We start from the raw sequence: 17985 nt of genomic DNA, 5'->3' as shown, positions 1-17985 counted from the left end.
GCAATTACGTATCCTGGCAAGAGAGACCGGCTTGCCGATGATTACTCTGCAGAAGCCCAATCTAGCCGTCTTGTGTTTACATTGTAGCACTTTTTGTGGAATATTTTGGCAGAATCTTTCAACTCACACGTTAAGTGTGCAAAGAGCAAGAGATGTATACGATGCATGGAATCAAATGTGGGTGACACAACGCCGGAAATCGTTCACCTGGAGTATGGAGCTTAATGAACACATCTCCAGGACAAAACGCATGAGCTAAGAACGCTGGAAATCGCCACTGAACATGCTTCACAAATAAAAGAAGCGAAACGCGTGTGGCAATGAACAAACTGCCTTCAATTAGTTGTATAAACTGGACATGCATCCACGAATTTTGAAGCAACGAAGGGACGACGGTAAACAGAAAAAAATGACGATGTTTAACTTATTATCTGAAATTTCACTAACTACGTGGCAGTTTTTATTATTTGTTAAAATTCTTTTAATCGTTATTGCTTAGAAATAGTCGCGCAATGACGATTTGGTTGTAACTGAATCTACAATTTTTTTTATTTAATTTGTTCATCGGAATCCATGCTTTTTCGCAAACAACAGGAACGTTAGGAATATCTGTCATCAGTGATTTCAGTTATCCGAAAGTGTAGGTCCGTTGTAAGGCCTGGCGACGCATCTCTGATCTCTGTCCTTTTACTGGTGAAGAGTATACCTAGGTAATGGAAGCAGCTGACAGTTTTAAAACGTGTCGTGTTCTTCTGGCCTTACAGTTTGACATTGGCATGTTTTTTTTTTTTTCATTTACAGTTGTCCAATTTTCGTCCCTCCTGCTTCAATTATTTCTTACATTTCGTTAATTGTGTTTATATCTCTTACCGCGATTGTGTTATCATCTTAATATACACATATGTGATTGGATTTTATTATTACTGCACCTCTATTGTCTATTCTTCTGTATCTGTCTATTCTTCTGTATCTGTCTACTAGAAATGCGGAGAGACCACCACTGTGTTTTACGCCAGGGTAAAGTGAGAGCTGTTGGTCATTTTGTTGCTCACTTTTACTTTCATCTTTCTGTCCCTCATTGTTAACTCAGACAACTTCCTTAGCTTCTCATAGATGACCATTACTTTTTGCGCTTTGCACACTGCTTGCCTGTTAACACAATCAGAGGCTCGTTTAAAATCAACAACTATGTCATACTCATAATTTGTTTCCGTAATTTGTCTAATAACGAAAAATGGGTCGGAAGTGCGTCTATTTGTGCGAAAATCGCATTGACCTTCTCCGAGGATAGTTTCAGCTCATGTTTTTATCCTTTTTTTCAGCACCTCTGAAAATGTCTTGTAGACATGCACAAATACAGTTACGCCTCTATAATTTCCACAAGCTAAGTTTTCTCTTTTTGTACTTATAGCACATATTATTCCAGTTTTCAGTTGTCTTCCATGATTTCATTTTCACATATGTTATTTATTAGTACATGTGTTTCACCCATTAGAGGTTGATCGCCAAATTTTCTATGCTCTGACATCATTTTATCTTCAGTAGTTGCACGACTGTAGTTTGTATATCACTGACTACCTTCTTGCACTACTTGTCTTCTTATTTCTAGCATTTTCTCTTCTCGTGATTCCATATTCTCCTCTTGTTCTTGTGAACACCCAATAACTGGTTCGAGTTGCTAGTGAGCATATCTTGAAAATATCCCGCCTATCTTTGCAACATTTTTTGTTCATCTCTGCCTATCTCATGATTTCTATTTTTACATGCATTCTGCATTGATTGAAAATTTTTCCTCATCTTTCCTATTGCATGATAAAAGTTTCTTGCTTCATCTATTCCTTTAATTCTTCTATCTTCTAAAATTTTGCTTTTTTTCTTAAATATCCTGTGAGCATTGGACCTTAATTCTTTGTACACTTCCACATTTCTTCTTGTCTCTCTCAATTGCGTTCTCAGTCTCACAGCATTTTTATATTCTATTACTAGTCTACATTCGTCATAAAACCATTCATTTCTTTTCTTTTTTCTTGTAGCAGATGCTTTTTCCAATGCCTCTCTCAACTCTTTCTGAATGCTGTTCCATCTATCTTACTGTCCTATTGTTTCATTGTCTGCTCTCAGATCATCCATCAATTTTACTTGGTACTGATCATTCAGTTTTTATATATTCCAATTTACTTTTCTTCCATTCCAGATTTATATGTTACAGCTAACTTCTCTCTCAAAAAGGCTTTGTCACATAATGACCCGAATAGGAGCCGGCCGGTCGAGAGGTGAGTAGGTGGCATTACAGAACATGGTAGAGATGGGTGGATGTGTATAGTGTCAGTGTGTAGTGCGTGATGGAGCGACTGCTGAAGGAGTGTGGCTGCGGTTTTCAAGCGACTGACTGCACTCACCTATATAAGAGGAGACAGGTTTTCGCGACTTCTCTTCTCGCCATGAAGAATCTTTACAGGTTTCTAAATGCGCAGGTTTCTGTAAAAGGGTATTCGAGATGATATGGAAGGATCGAGCGTATTTCTCCAAGTTGGGGTGCACCCTAAGAAGCAGGCGAATATCGGAATGATGCGCTGAGAGAAGTGATCTCAGTGAGGTTTTTCTTCCCTTCTTATTATGTTGCAATACATCGTACATGCTCAGTATTTGAAAAGTCTTAATTTCACGAAAACCGTTATTTTCAATAAAAGCTTTGTCTTCTGTTTCCGACGCGTCCATCTTATTTGACGAGATATTACTTAACTGGGTGCAACGCTAAAAGCCATAATTTGGCATCTGGACTCGGTGCTGTAGCGTAACAGTTGAAATGAAATAAAAAGTGAAAGAGTGTGTTCGTGTTGATACCGGGCGACCTTGCGTTTGGAAGGAAGGAGGAGGGGTTTCGCTGCCAAAGCACCCGTGACTCACGACCAGATGCAGCGCAACCGAGACTTCCCTCAATAGCTGCTGCCTCGTGTGACAACGACTGTTCCCTCAACCAGAAGTGGGTCATTCAGTCTCCAGTGAGCCCTCTATCTTGGCGGTCGCACCAGATAAACTACTTGTAGACAGAATGTGTGATGTCACCATAAATGCCATCGATTCGTCATCCCAGAATTCTGGGTAGGTATAATTAAAACTAGCATCTTGTGTTTGATTGTCTGCAACTGGCAAACGGAAATTGTTACACCATGAACTCCCTGACTGGACGCTACCACACTGATACTCCAGCATTTTCTTGCGTATGCAATAAGTTGCGTGAACTTATTTTCGGTGCAGAAAGAAGCCACACATACAGATGACGAATGGAGTGAGTACATGGTGGCTATTGGATGTGCCATATTGAAACTTTTCAGATGGTGACCGTAACACTGCATACTCAGAGGATGTGCACGGGCAGTCGACAAAACGTGCCAACAGCTGTAGTACAAGGGCCGCAGAACGAGTGGTGACGAGGTGGTTTGAGGACAAGTGGGGAAACAAGAGTGGGAACGGATCCTTCAGATGGAGTACATGCTGAGAACATTGTTCTGCTGGCTCTTCCGAACAGGCAGATGACAGCAGCTGAAATCTGAGTAGAAGTTATAGATACGGTGTCACCTCTAATCGTCGGGAGCAGATTAGTCAAAAATGGTTCAAATGGCTCTGAGCACTATGGAACTTAACATCTGTGGTCATCAGTCCCCTAGAACTTAGAACTACTTAAACCTAACTAACCTAAGGACATCACACGCATCCATGCTCGAGGCAGGATTCGAACCCGCGACCGTAGCGGTCACGCGGTTCCAGACTGAAGCGCCTTTAACCGCACGGCCACACCGGCCGCCGCAGATTAGTCAAGCCGGGCTACTGACTCGAGATGCAATGCATTGTTTATCGCTGCCACCATACCACAGAGAACAGAAAGTTGCACAGCGTGGAGCCGTTGTCTACAGGCACATGAAGGCCGCTCTCTGGTGTTCAGCGCTGAGTTCCACTCCTGTTCATGGCGGTCTGATCGACGTTAAAGTGCCCATAGAAGACCTGGCCAAATGCCACACTTGCATGTGTCTTTATTGACGGTTCATCATCTAGGTAACTAAATAGACTGGTGTTTCCATTACACATTTTTTTTTACAAATTGTGTCCTAGTTTATCTACATGGCTAAAGAAGAGTGTCCGTTTGTTTGTCTGTAATTCATACAAATACACAGCTTTATTCCGAGCCTGACGAAATTTTGCACACTTTACCTTCAAGACAAGAGGAAGATCACTGTCAACGGAAGATTTCGTAATCCGACTTGAAATATATATGTAAGTAATGTGTAAAGGGAAAATGTTGTTACCGATTTACTTCATATTTCTATACGATCCCCTAATGAACATTTGGGTGGAAATAGGCTATATGTAGTAGAAACGTTATTACCAATCTACCAAGCATCTCGAAAGGAAGTTAACCGATTTATTTCCGAAATCATAACCAGAACCTTAAACCAATTTTTCATGAACGCCGCAGGTGAAGGCGTATTCTATTCGTCGTATTCCTTTGACACCCAGTAATTCAAATATGCCCTTCAATTTAACGCGGCTATAGTTTCCCATTTGGCTTATATTAGCTGTATCAACAGGGCCAGTTACGTTGTTTTTCAGATACTAAATATCCCGAGCAACGCCGGCATTGCAGCTAGTACTTATTATTTTACAATTAAATAAAAACTTAAAAAATAAAATTAACTTGAGAAATTGGACTAATTTAACCAAAGGTTATCCGATAAAAATGGAAAAAAAAGAAGACAAGACGGAAGCTGTAGAAACTGTAAGAGTTCACGGCCAGCGCCATTCCAAATGCGGGGATCTCGGTACTACTCTTAGAGTCACTCACCTCTGAGTGGCTTACTGATTTCTAACCCTAGTGCTTGACCGATTGTACGAAAGCATCTCCGAATCCACGTGCAGTCGCTGACTTAAGTCTGTCTTCTACGCTGTTCTGTTCTAATTATTATTTTACTTTTATGTATTCTAAGTCCTTGGATCGTTCTGTGTGAGTAGTGTACTTCATTTACATAAAGTCTAGTGATCCAGTGGTGCTGCTTATACACTAAGGGTGTTATAGGTTTAACGTGCCTATTTAGTGGAATATCCTGGTACGGTTATACCTAGATGTAGTTTATAGGCGTGTCATCTTGGTTTCTAATGATGCTTCTTTCAACCGGTACAGCAGGCTAGCATGATATTTTCTGGTTACAGCAGACTACTGAGGTAAATATTGCCCCAACAAAAGTCCGTCTTTGTCCTAGAAAACGGACGCCATTACTTTTTCGGCCAATTTCTGGATGCGGATCTTCTCCGACCGTGAGGACTCACTGTAGTGCCATTTTATTGATTGTTCCTTGGTTTCAGGGACATAAATGTGAAGCCAAGTTTCATCCTCAGTGACTAAACTCACCAGAGAGGTCTCTGAAGCTTCAAAATGGCGCAGAATGGCTTTCGGTGTCTCATAGCGTTACTTCCGCTGCTCACAGTTCAAACATTTCGGCAACCATTTCACTGAAAGCTTGCGCACATTTAGGATAGTGTTGATTATGAAGCCAACACACTTCCTTGCGATGTTCAGTATTTCAGCTGTCTTTTCGGCAGATATTCATCGGTCCTGAAGAATCAGCTAGTGGGCAGCATCGGATTCTGCAGTGTCTGGTGCGGTTTGGAAACGACCACTGTGGGGATCTACTCGGCGATCTTGGTCCTCATCTGCAACAAAACGGACTGCACGAAGAGTGAACACCTGATCTTTACACAGCTACATATCAAGACTTCGGACTTTCAAGTGACCCCCACCTCGAAATACTACACAATATGGTGGTAATAGAGAGCATTAACGAATTACGCCCTTCTCCTTCGGGAGACAGCACCTAAAAGATAATGTACATTAGTTCATTTCGAGGACATAGCTGAACAGTCGAAGAAAGTCGGCGACAACTGTAACAGCGTAACTGCACCAAACAAGTACTTTGAATCACGCACGGCGGTATATTCTGCTGATACATTACGACGTATGTTCGCAGACTGTAAGAACGATGTGCCGTATCACTCAGTTCCGTGACTTATTAGCAAGATCTTGAGAATAGATTATCATGAAACGGAATGCCAGTTATGGATCCAGACAACCGGGCCTCCCCAATGTACAGTATACGTAGAGGACAGTGTTGTACCTAGAGGACACCCAGCGAGGTGGCGCAGTGGTTAGCATACTGGACTCGCTTTCGGGAGGACGGTGGTTCAAACCCGCGTTTGGCCATTCTGATTTAGGTTTTCCGTGACTTTCGTAAATCGATTCAGACAAATATCGGGATGATTCCTTTGAATGGGCACGGCCGACTTCCTTCCCCATCCTTCCCTAATACGATGGGACTGATGACCTCGCTGTTTGGCGCCTCCCCCAAATCAATCAACCGACCAACCTAGAAGATACGATGTTTTTTGGTCAGTACTCCAGTCAAGTGACTGATTTTAGAATCACATGAAGGAGCGAGTACTAGAGACTGCCACCAGCACTTTCCGCCATTCTATACAGTTTTTGTTGTTAGGCTTGAGACAGTGAGTGTTCTGTGCAGCCTGCGTAAATATTTCGCTTTCCACATATTTATGTGGCTTTTAATATATAAAAGCTATTCGGAATATATTGTTAGTTCTGCAGTTACATAGTTTTATGGCGAGTAAAATGCTTCACCTTTTTAAAACTATGTGGACAATTAAGTTGTATTTAGTCGGTTGTGCACCATCTTGCCTCTCATAACAGAAGGTGTTCGTTTACCGTGGAACATTTGATACTTCAAAAAGAAATGAATCTCTTTAATGTCTTAAGAGCTTTACCAGTCTTGAAATTGGAAATCTGTGTTACCTTCGAGTGGCCTCTATTTCAAAATGTATTTGTCCTGTAACTGGTTTTTGATAATACTTCTACTTAATTTGATTTCACTAACTGGTTATTGGTGGTAGGAAAGTAAAAATGTAACAGAGGGACCATTAAATGCAATATCGGCAAAATCGTCTCCATTGCAACACTTTTGAATTTCAATAGAATATTTGTTTCTGCTACATAGCCTTGTTGTATGGTTCAAATGGCTCTGAGCACTATGGGACTTGACGTCTGAGGTCATCAGTCCCCTAGAACTTAGAACTACTTAAACCTAACTAACCTGAGGACATCACACACATCCATGCCCGAGGCAGGATTCGAACCTGCGACCGTAGCGGTCACGCGGTTCCAGACTGAAGCGCCTAGAGCCGCTCGGCTACAGCTGCCGGCTGCTTGTTGTATATTGGAATAGTATTTTCACATTGGGAAAAACCTTTATTTCTCAGATTATTTTTTGTGATTTCAGAAAAAGACCACAGTTCATAAAAATGAATGCCGTCATTCAGCGCTCAAAGTCTGTTAATTCCTGTGATGCGGCCATTTTCGCATCGATCACCTTTTCACACTAATCATCTGAGTACGAATGACAGTTTCGCCAATTCACTGCCTTTCCATACTTGTGTACGCGATACTACAGTCATATGTCTACTGCACATCGCTATCTCATGACGTTGTCACCTCAGTGTGTACCTCTGCGAAAGCTGACGTTATGCGCGATATTTCTTCACGATTGGTGTGGCAGTCGTGAAATGAGGATGAAGAATGTTCGTGGATTCAGTCTCAACCTGCAAGTCGTAGTTTTACCATGAACCAGACTTCTCGTCGTCTTGTTTTCGTACTCTTAAAGGATCATACCAATTCGTCGACAACCTGGGCTACTGACTCCGTAGCACTTCCGCGGGTGTGAATCAGTCTACTTCGATGTTTCTGTGCTGCCTGCCTTGGGCTAGACTCTTGCTTACACACCGTTGCTTGGAATGCCATTATCCAGGAACGACTAACAGTTCAGACTACAACGCGCTAGAGGACATCGTCTCTGGTGCGTTGAGGGGTGAAATACGACTTTTTCACGGCAGGCTATACTAAAGTGAATCCTGCTTACGAGGTAGATGCCTCGCAGGGTAGCCGACCGGTCTAGGGCGCCATGTCACGGTCGACGCGAGTTCCCCTGTCGGAGGTTCGAGGCCTCCCTCGGGCTTGGGTGTGTGTGTGTGTGTGTGTGTGTGTGTGTGTGTGTGTGTGTGTGTGTGTGTGTGTGTGTCGTCCTTAGCGTAAATTAGTCTAAGATTAAGTAGTGTGTAATCTTAGGGACCGATGACCTCAGCAGCTCAGGACCATAAGATCTTACCACAAATTTCCAACGAGGTAGATCTTACCTCGATGACCGTTGTTCTGTGCCGCATAATCGAAAACGCTAAATATTATGGTACGAGGAGCCAGTGGATACAATGTACAGACTGAATAGTAAGCGATTTATCAGGGAAATTTCCGATTCGTATTTATGCAGAAGAATGTGTATCTTTTTAAAAAATTAATTACTACCCGTTCTTTTCAGGCCTTATCTTTTTGTGACGTACCGTACATTGAAAACGTTTGGAAAGTGCTTGAACGACAACTTGTTCGTGCCATTCTTCCAGGAAACACTTTTGATGTTTTTTGTGTCACATACAAGTGCGCGACGCTCTTTGACTCCATACCGCTGCATTTAGATTTCTGAATACAAAATGTGGTGGCTACTTACCCTTGCAAATATAAGATTTGATGTACAGGTCTGTCGCCCTTAAGATTTGTTCCTTGTCGTATAATACAGTGTAATTTCAGCCACATGTATGACTTGTCGTCGCAAAGGTTTTCATACCACCAGTATAGGTAAATTTCTATAACAGTATGTGTTACTGCTCCGTTTGTTCGCCTAAAAAACATTTGTTGTTATATTGTCGTTCGTTTAATAAACGATGTTTTGAAGAAAATACGCAGACCAACCTCTACAGGCCGCAGTAAGAAGCAGTTCCACAGAACAGCGCAAGAATGTCTAGCACTCGGGTTGGAGGAAACTGTCGATGCACTGGCCATTGCGTGGCAGAGGGCCGACAGCACCGAGCGGCCTGGGGGGAGTAGCCGCGGCTAAATTTGCTCCGGAGTCAACAGTCTGCGGCAGACAACAGCCTGTGTCTCTCGCTAATGGGCCTTTCATCTTCCTTCTCCCTGAAAAAAGGGGCAGAGCCTGCCGTCCACTCCCGTCTCTGGTGAGTGTCGAATTGTTCTCGGAAGTGCTTCACTCATCCTCTCACAATAGGTCGTGGTTCTCGAGTCAGAAGTAACCGCTCTGAATCCTCGTAATGGAAGAAATGTTAGCCACCAGAATTTAGTCAGAAAGATGGGTGGAGAAGGGGGAGGGAGGGGGGGGGAGGGGGGGATGGAGGGACAACAGGTGGCATGAAATTCCTGATCACTAAAGTTTGTGCCCGTAATCTGATGAAACCTCCCCGCAGTGGGTCACAGACGTGGAACGTCACACACATCCATGCCCGAGGCAGGATTCGAACGTGCGACCGTAGCGGTCGCGCGGTTCCAGACTGAAGCGCCTAGAACCGCTCGGCCACAGCGGCCGGCGATATTAAACTGATAAATTGTATTGCAACTAAACATAGTTCTGTGATGCTTAAGGAGACATTCTTCCATAGCGAACATAAAAATTTTACAGTCTTTTTTGGGTTGATTTGCCATATTGTCAACTAAATTTAATCGCAAATAACTGTTGAGTAGACGCCATCTTTCAAAAATGCAACGCGTACTCACCTTTAATCGCTGTTCACCCTTCAATTTTTACACGTCTGTTTTTTACTGAATTATTTGCTCTGCAGTAAAGAATATTCACTCCGGCTATGAAACTTCTACTGATCGAACGTAACTGTTCCTTTCAGATTCTGTGCAATTTATTACATTGGCAATTGTAGGCATGATAAAACTAGACGTTGCCGGATGTATATGACTTAACTGTTGAATTGCGGAATATTGGTGAAAATAAAAGAAAAATATTTTATTATGTTAATTGAAGATAAAATTACAGTTTACAACGTTAAAAGTTGTCAGTTGGACATAACTTGTTCAAATGGTTCATATTGCTCTGAGCACTATGGGACTTAACATCTGAGGTCATCAGTCCCCTAGAACTTAGAACTAATTAAACCTAACTAAGCTAAGGGCATCACACACATCCATGGCCGAGGCAGGATTCGAACCTGCGACCGTAGCGGCAGCTGCTATCCTGTACGCAACAGCATTGCACATAGTGCAATATATCGCCAGCCAAGAGCGAGAGATAAAGACGTGGATACACTTTTCTGTGATACTCTGTATTTAGTCCTAGTATTATAATCACGTTTTGAGAAAAGAAATATTGGAAACGATAAACGTCGTCAATTTAAACACGTACTCAAACACTCAGGCTCCGAATCAAATCTGCCCGGCGGATTACCGTTGAGGCAGGTGTGTTGGCCAGCCCTATGTGGTTTTTCGGCGGTTTCCCGTATTCCACTAGTCACTATGTGGCTGATAACCACGTCCCGTCTCAAATATCTAGGAAACTACAGGACACTTCGACACTGTGTAACACTAAACACCGATAGTTAAGGTGAACAAATGCCGATCTGGGGGGAAATAAATAGCGACAGGAAGGCCATCCGGCCGAGATCTCCACCAATAACATTTTTCAGATCTGAAAATTACGATGCCAATTCCTTGAAGATGCAAGATAATGACCACGGAAACGGAAAAGTTGTTGTAAAACATTTGTCATAATACTGAACGTTACGAAAAAGTATTCGCAAGGTGCTTTGGAACTAACACCTGGTACAATTCTTAAAATTCTTTTCTGTGTCGTGGAAATGTTATCTCTATAATATATTGTGATTTCGATACTTTATGAGTCTATAATTTAATTCATTTACTTTAGTGTAACTTGCAGCCGACCTGTGAACAGTTGTTCATCTTCATAAGTTGTTGTTGTTGTTGTTGTTGTGGTCTTCAGTTCTGAGACTGGTTTGATGCAGCTCTCCATGCTACTCTATCCTGTGCAAGCTTCTTTATCTCCCAGTACCTACTGCAACCTACATCCTTCTGAATCTGCTTAGTGTATTCATCTCTTGGTCTCCCTCTACGATTTTTACCCTCCACGCTGCCCTCCAATACTAAATTGGTGATCCCTTGATGCCTCAGAACATGTCCTACCAACCGATCCCGTCTTCTGGTCAAGTTGTGCCACAAACTTCTCTTCTACCCAATCCTATTCAATGCTTCGTCATCAGTTATGTGATCTACCCATCTAATCTTCAGCATTCTTCTGTAGCACCACATTTCGAATGCTTCTATTCTCTTCTTGTCCAAACTATTTATCGTCCATGTTTCACTTCCATACAAATACTTTCAGAAATGACTTCCTGACACTTAAATCTATACTCGATGTTAACAAATTTCTCTTCTTCAGAAAAGCTTTCCTTGCCATTGCCAGTCTACATTTTATATCCTCTCTATTTCGACCATCATCAGTTATTTTGCTCCCCAAATAGCAAAACTCCTTTACTACTTTAAGTGTCTCATTTCCTAATCTAATTCCCTCAGCATCACCCGACTTAATTCAACTACATTCCATTATCCTCGTTTTGCTTTTGTTGATGTTCATCTTACATCCTCCTTTCAAGACACTGTCCATTCCATTCAACTGCTCTTCCAAGTCCTTTGCTGTCTCTGACAGAATTACAATGTCATCGGCGAACCTCAAAGTTTTTATTTTGATACCTACTCCTAATTTTTCTTTTGTTTCCTTTACTGCTTGCTCAATATACAGATTCAACAACATCCGGGAGAGGCTACAACCCTGTCTTACTCCCTTCCCAACCACTGCTTCCCTTTCATGTCCCTCGACTCTTAGAACTGCAATCTGGTTTCTGTACAAATTGTAAATAGCCTTTCGCTCCCTGTATTTTGCCCCTGCCACCTTTATAATTTGAAAAAGAGTATTCCAGTCAACATTGTCAAAAGCTTTCTCTAAGTTTACAAATGCTAGAAACGTAGATTTGCCTTTCCTTAATCTTTCTTCTAAGATAAGTCGTAAGGTCAGTATTGCCTCACGTGTTCCAGTGTTTCTACGGAATCCAAACTGATCTTCCCCGAGGTTGGCTTCTACTAGTTTTTCCATTCGTCTGTAAAGAATTCGTGTCAGTATTTTGCAGCTGTGACTTATTAAACTGATAGTTCGGTAATTTTCACATCTGTCAACACCTGCTTTCTTTGGGATTGGGATTATTATATTCTTCTTGAAGTCTGTGGGTATTTCGCCTGTTTCATACATCTTGCTCACCATATGGTAGAGTTTTGTCAGGACTGGCTCTCCCAGGCCGTCAGTAGTCCCAATGGAATGTTGTCTACCCCGGGGGCCTTGTTTCGACTCAGGTCTTTCAGTGCTCTGTCAAACTCTTCACGCAGTTCATATCTCCCATTTCATCTTCATCTACATCCCCTTCCATTTCCATAATATTGTCCTCAAGCACATCGCCCTTGTATAGACCCCCTATATACTCCTTCCACCTTTCTGCTTTCCCTTCTTTGCTTCGAACTGGGTTTCCATCTGAGCTCTTGATATTAATACAAGTCGTTCTCTTATCTCCAAAGGTCTCTTTAATTTTCCTGTAGGCAGTATCTATCTTACCCCTAGTGAGATAAGCCTCTACATCCTTACATTTGTCCTCTAGCCATCTCTGCTTAGCCATTTTGCACTTCCTGTCGATCTCATTTTTGAGACGTTTGTATTCCTTTTTGCCTTCTTCATTTACTGCATTTTTATATTTTCTCCTTTCATCAATTAAATTCAATATTTCTTCTGTTACCCAAAGATTTCTACTAGCCCTCGTCTTTTTACCTACTTGATCCTCTGCTGCCTTCACTACTTCATCCCTCAAAGCTAACCATTCTTCTTCTACTGTATTTCTTTCCCCCATTCCTGTCAATTGCTCCCTTATGCTCTCCCTGAAACTCTGTACACATCCTTACATTTGTCCTCTAGCCATCTCTGCTTAGCCATTTTGCACTTCCTGTCGATCTCATTTTTGAGACGTTTGTATTCCTTTTTGCCTTCTTCATTTACTGCATTTTTATATTTTCTCCTTTCATCAATTAAATTCAATATTTCTTCTGTTACCCAAAGATTTCTACTAGCCCTCGTCTTTTTACCTACTTGATCCTCTGCTGCCTTCACTACTTCATCCCTCAAAGCTAACCATTCTTCTTCTACTGCATTTCTTTCCCCCATTCCTGTCAATTGCTCCCTTATGCTCTCCCTGAAACTCTGTACACCTCTGGTTCTTTCAGTTTATCCAGGTCCCATCCCCTTAAATTCCCATCTTTTTGCAGTTTCTTCAGTTTTAATCTACAGGTCATAACCAATAGATTGTGGTCAGAGTCCACATCTGCCCCTGGAAATATCTTACAATTTAAAACCTGGTTCCTAAATCTCTGTCTTACCATTTTACAATCTATCTGATACCTTTTAGTATCTCCAGGGTTCTTTCATGATTCTTAAACCAAGTGTTAGCTATGATTATGTTGTGCTCTGTGCAAAATTCTACCAGGCGGCTTCCTCTTTCATTTCTTAGCCCCAATCCATATTCACCGACTATGTTTCCCACTCTCCATTTTCCTACACTCGAATTCCAGTCACCTATGACTATTAAATTTTCGTCTCCCTTCACTATCTGAATAATTTCTTTTATTTCATCATACATTTCTTCAATTTCTTCGTCATCTGCAGAGCTAGTTGGCATATAAACTTGTACTACTGTAGTAGGTGTGGGCTTCGTATCTATCTTGGCCACAATAATGCTTTCACTATGCTGTTTGTAGTAGGTTACCCGCATTCCTATTTTCCTATTCATTATTAAACCTACTCTTGCATTACCCCTATTTGATTTTGTGTTTATAACCCTGTAGTCACCTGACCAGAAGTCTTGTTCCTCCTGCCACCGAACTTCACTAATTCCCACTATATCTAACTTCAACCTATCCATTTCCCTTTTTAAATTTTCTAACCTACCTGCCCGATTAAGGGATCTGACATTCCACGCTCCGATCCGTAGAACGTGAGTTTTCTTTCTCCTGATAACGACATCCTCCTGAGTAGTCCCCGCCCGGAGATCCGAATGGGGGACTATTTTACCTCCGGAATATTTTACCCAAGAGGACGCCATCATCATTTAATCATACAGTAAAGCTGCATGCCCTCGGGAAAAATTACGGCTGTAGTTTCCCCTTGCTTTCAGCCGTTCGCAGTACCAGCACAGCAAGGCCGTTTTGGTTATTGTTACAAGGCCAGATCAGTCAATCATCCAGACTGTTGCCCTTGCAACTACTGAAAAGGCTGCTGCCCCTCTTCAGGAACCACACGTTTGTCTGGCCTCTCAACAGTTCTTCATAAGAGCAGAGTGATATTTTAAACTGAGCTGTGCAATGTAATTGGAGAGGTTTCTCTTTTTCGCTAATATTGTCTCCAATCCGGTGATGATAGGAAGCTGTCAACTCTTCTGGCACAGCCTTACGCGCTAGCCAACACAGGAACCACACCCAGATGTCACCCACAGCCTCGATCTGTGAAGCAGTATGGGCAAGTTGGCTGTTTACCCTGAATACTGACTCGGTGTCGTATAATATAGACCTACGTCACCTTCTGTCGCTGTGAAAGCTAGATTTAGGAGCTGAACATTTCTTCCACAACTAGGCATCGGTGATGCGTCCAAATTACACCTCAACATGAAAATTTCTTCCACAACCAGGACTCGGTAGTTGTAGCTAACGTACATCGAGCACCAATGCTGCTATGAGCTTGTGACCTCCACCCGTATGTTGGTATCCCGATTTCACTTATCCGAGATGGGTTGGGTTGATTTGGGGAAGAGACCAAACTACGAGGTCATCGGTCTCATCGGATTAGGGAGGAAAGCAAAATGCCGGCGCTCCCCGGAAATGTTGCCCAATCGGACAACGGCCAAACCTTCCACCACCGGAAACCAATGCAAATTGTAGTTTCCGGACACGAAAAAGTAAAGTAAGTAGGGATGGATGGGGGAGGAAGTAGGACGTCGCCTTTGAAAGGAGCTATCCCAACATTTGCCTGAAGTGATTTAGGGAAATCACAGGAAACCTAAATCACAATGGCCGGACGCGGGATTGAACCGTCATCCTCCCGAATGCGAGTCCAGTGTGCTAACCACTGCGGCACCTCGCTCCGTCCACTTATCCGAAAGATAAATTTTCCAACCAGACTGAGTCGATAACAAAGCATTACTTCCACCGGATACAACACCATACTGTATCATCTGAGCTAATTATCAGCGAAAAACCGGACCAGAGATGATTTCTGTGGATAGTAACAGTGTATGGAAGTTCCTATCTGAATCGGAGGGCAACAGCTCCAACTAGTATCGATCAGATTGGACTTTATTGCAGCAGAAAAGGATCGACAATTATAAACTGATTTGACGTCAGTAACTTGTTATCTCCTCAGTAAACAGAAATGTAGTGCGCTCTCATTGCAATGTTAACGACCGTATCGATGTTTGTAACGGAGGTGTATTAGGGCTTAGAGATCAGTAAATGAAATTTAGCATTTCGTTGAATAGCGTCTGATTTTCATAACCACCTTAATGGTAGAAGTTAGCAGAACAAACACTAGCAGCTGTTGATCCAAAATTATCACTAGATTTGTATTTAGAGTTTTCGTCCATAAACGTGTAACATGTCACTACAGATCGTATACTCTCATATCTTACTCGCAATCTAAATAATTGCTCGAGAATGATCATGAGCGTCAACTGAATGATCAGAGATACTGGTTAATCGGAGTCTTATTTCGCTATGTGCGCTCTTTTCGTAATTATATAACAAGTGCTGTTCTGGCCACTGAAATAAACACCTGGTATGTATAGCCTTTGTCTGCTACATTTTCGCCGGCAGGTTCTAGGCGCTACAGTCTGGAACCGCTCAACCGCTAAGGTAGCAGGTTCGAATCCTGCCTCGGGCATGGATGTGTGTGATGTCCTTAGGTTAGTTAGGTTTAAGTAGTTCTAAGTTCTAGGGGACTGACGAGCTTAGAAGTAAAGTCCCACAGTGCTCAGAGCCATTTGAACCATTTTCTGTGATACTATATTTATTTTCCTACGGCATTTAGTAAAAGAAAAAAAAACCTTTTGAGACGAGAGTGAGACAGAAATTACATATCATTCAGTTGGGACCTATTTTTTAAATAGGATTCAGCAGCATCACTCAGTCTCAATTTCGCGTGTGCCCTGTAGCAGTCAACAGGCAACAAGTAGCGTCTGCTTAGTTTATAACACAGGACTTGCAGTAGGCGCTATGGTGGCGAAAGTGTGGTGTAATGTTCCCCAAGTGTTAGCGTATTTCGTGAATGTGTGTTTTCGCGCAGTAGCGCTGAGACAGTTTTATCGCTGCTGCGATTACAATAAAACCTCTCTGTAATTTCATTATCTATGTAATTTTAAAAGAACCGGACCGCCAACCTTTTTTTCACTATCTTCCTGTTCAGTCATTGGCCGGTACGGTCGCAATAATCTGTGTTACGTAGAGATTCTGGTTCTTTGTGCTCATTTTGCGTAATAATAATTTAATTTCATTGTGTTTATCGTTACGACTAGTCATACCCTTTTTTCTCAGCTACTTTCATGAATTTGATAAGTAAATGTGGCTTACTTTGTGTGGGGAGGTCTGTTGGTGAATGACCGCATATTAACGGCACCAACCAGCGTAATACGCTTGGTTTGCTTTCAAAATAGAACCTGCATCTAAAATTTCACATTTTGCAAAACGAAGTCCGATGCCTTTTAGGCGTAAATCACGTCCCAAAATTATATTCACCAGCAGACAATCCCGGTAGAGAAGCATAGCTAAAAAATATCAGTCATTACCTATGATGGTGGTAACTGCATTCCAATTTCAATATTTAAAAAAAAAATTTTACATGATTTTTCAAGTACGTTATTTTTCTTGATGTAATTGACGACTCATTTAGCCAAAGAGGTATTTAATTTGATTCACATTTGCAACTGAGTTCAAACATTTTAAAAGACCGAATACTTCACTATTGGCCATTAAAATCTCTACACCAAGAAGAAATGCAGATGATAAACGGCTATTAATTGGACAAATAAATAATACTAGACCTGACATGTGATTACATTTTCACACAATTTGGGTTGCATAGGTCCTGAGAAATCAGTACCCACAATAACCACCACTGGCCCTAATAACGGCCTTGATACGCCTGGGCATTGAGTCAAACAGAGCTTGGATGGCATGTACAGGTACAGCTGCCCATGCAGCTTCAACACGATACCACAGTTCATCAACAGTAGTGAATGGTGTATCGTAACGAGCCAGTTGCTCGGCCACCATTGACCAGGCGTTTTCAATTCGTGAGAGATCTGGAGAAAGTGCTGGCCAGGGCAGCAGTCGAACATTTTCTGTATCCAGAAAGGCCCGTACAGGTCCTGCAACATGCTGTCGTGCATTATCCTGCTGAAGTGTAGGGCTTCACAGGGATCGAATGAAGGGTAGAACCACGGGTTGTCACACATCTGAAATGTAACGTCCAGTGTTCAAAGTGCCGTCAATACGAACAAGAAGCACCGACACGTGTAACCAATGGCACCCCATACCATCACGTCGGGTGATACGCCAGTATGGCGATGACGAGTACACGCTTCCAGTGTGCGATCACTGCGATGTCGCCAAACACGGATGCGACCATCATGATGCTGTAAACAGAACCTGGATTCATCCGAAAAAATGACGTTTTGCCATTCGTGCACCCAGGTTCGTCGTCGAGTACAGCATCGAAGGTGCTCCTGTCTGTGATGCAGCGTGAAGGGTAACCGCAGCCACGGTCTCCGAGCTGATAGTCCATGCTGGTGCAAACGTCTTCGAACTGCTCGTGCAGATGGTTGTTGTCTTGCAAACGTCCCCATCTGTTGAGTCAGGGATCGAGACGTGGCTGCAAGATCTGTTACAGTCATGCGGATAAGATGCCTGTCATCTCGACTGCTTGT

This window comes from Schistocerca americana, chromosome 5, assembly GCF_021461395.2.
Source record: "Schistocerca americana isolate TAMUIC-IGC-003095 chromosome 5, iqSchAmer2.1, whole genome shotgun sequence".
In the NCBI taxonomy this organism is placed as follows: Eukaryota; Metazoa; Arthropoda; class Insecta; order Orthoptera; family Acrididae; genus Schistocerca; species Schistocerca americana.
This window is presented reverse-complemented; position numbering follows the sequence as displayed.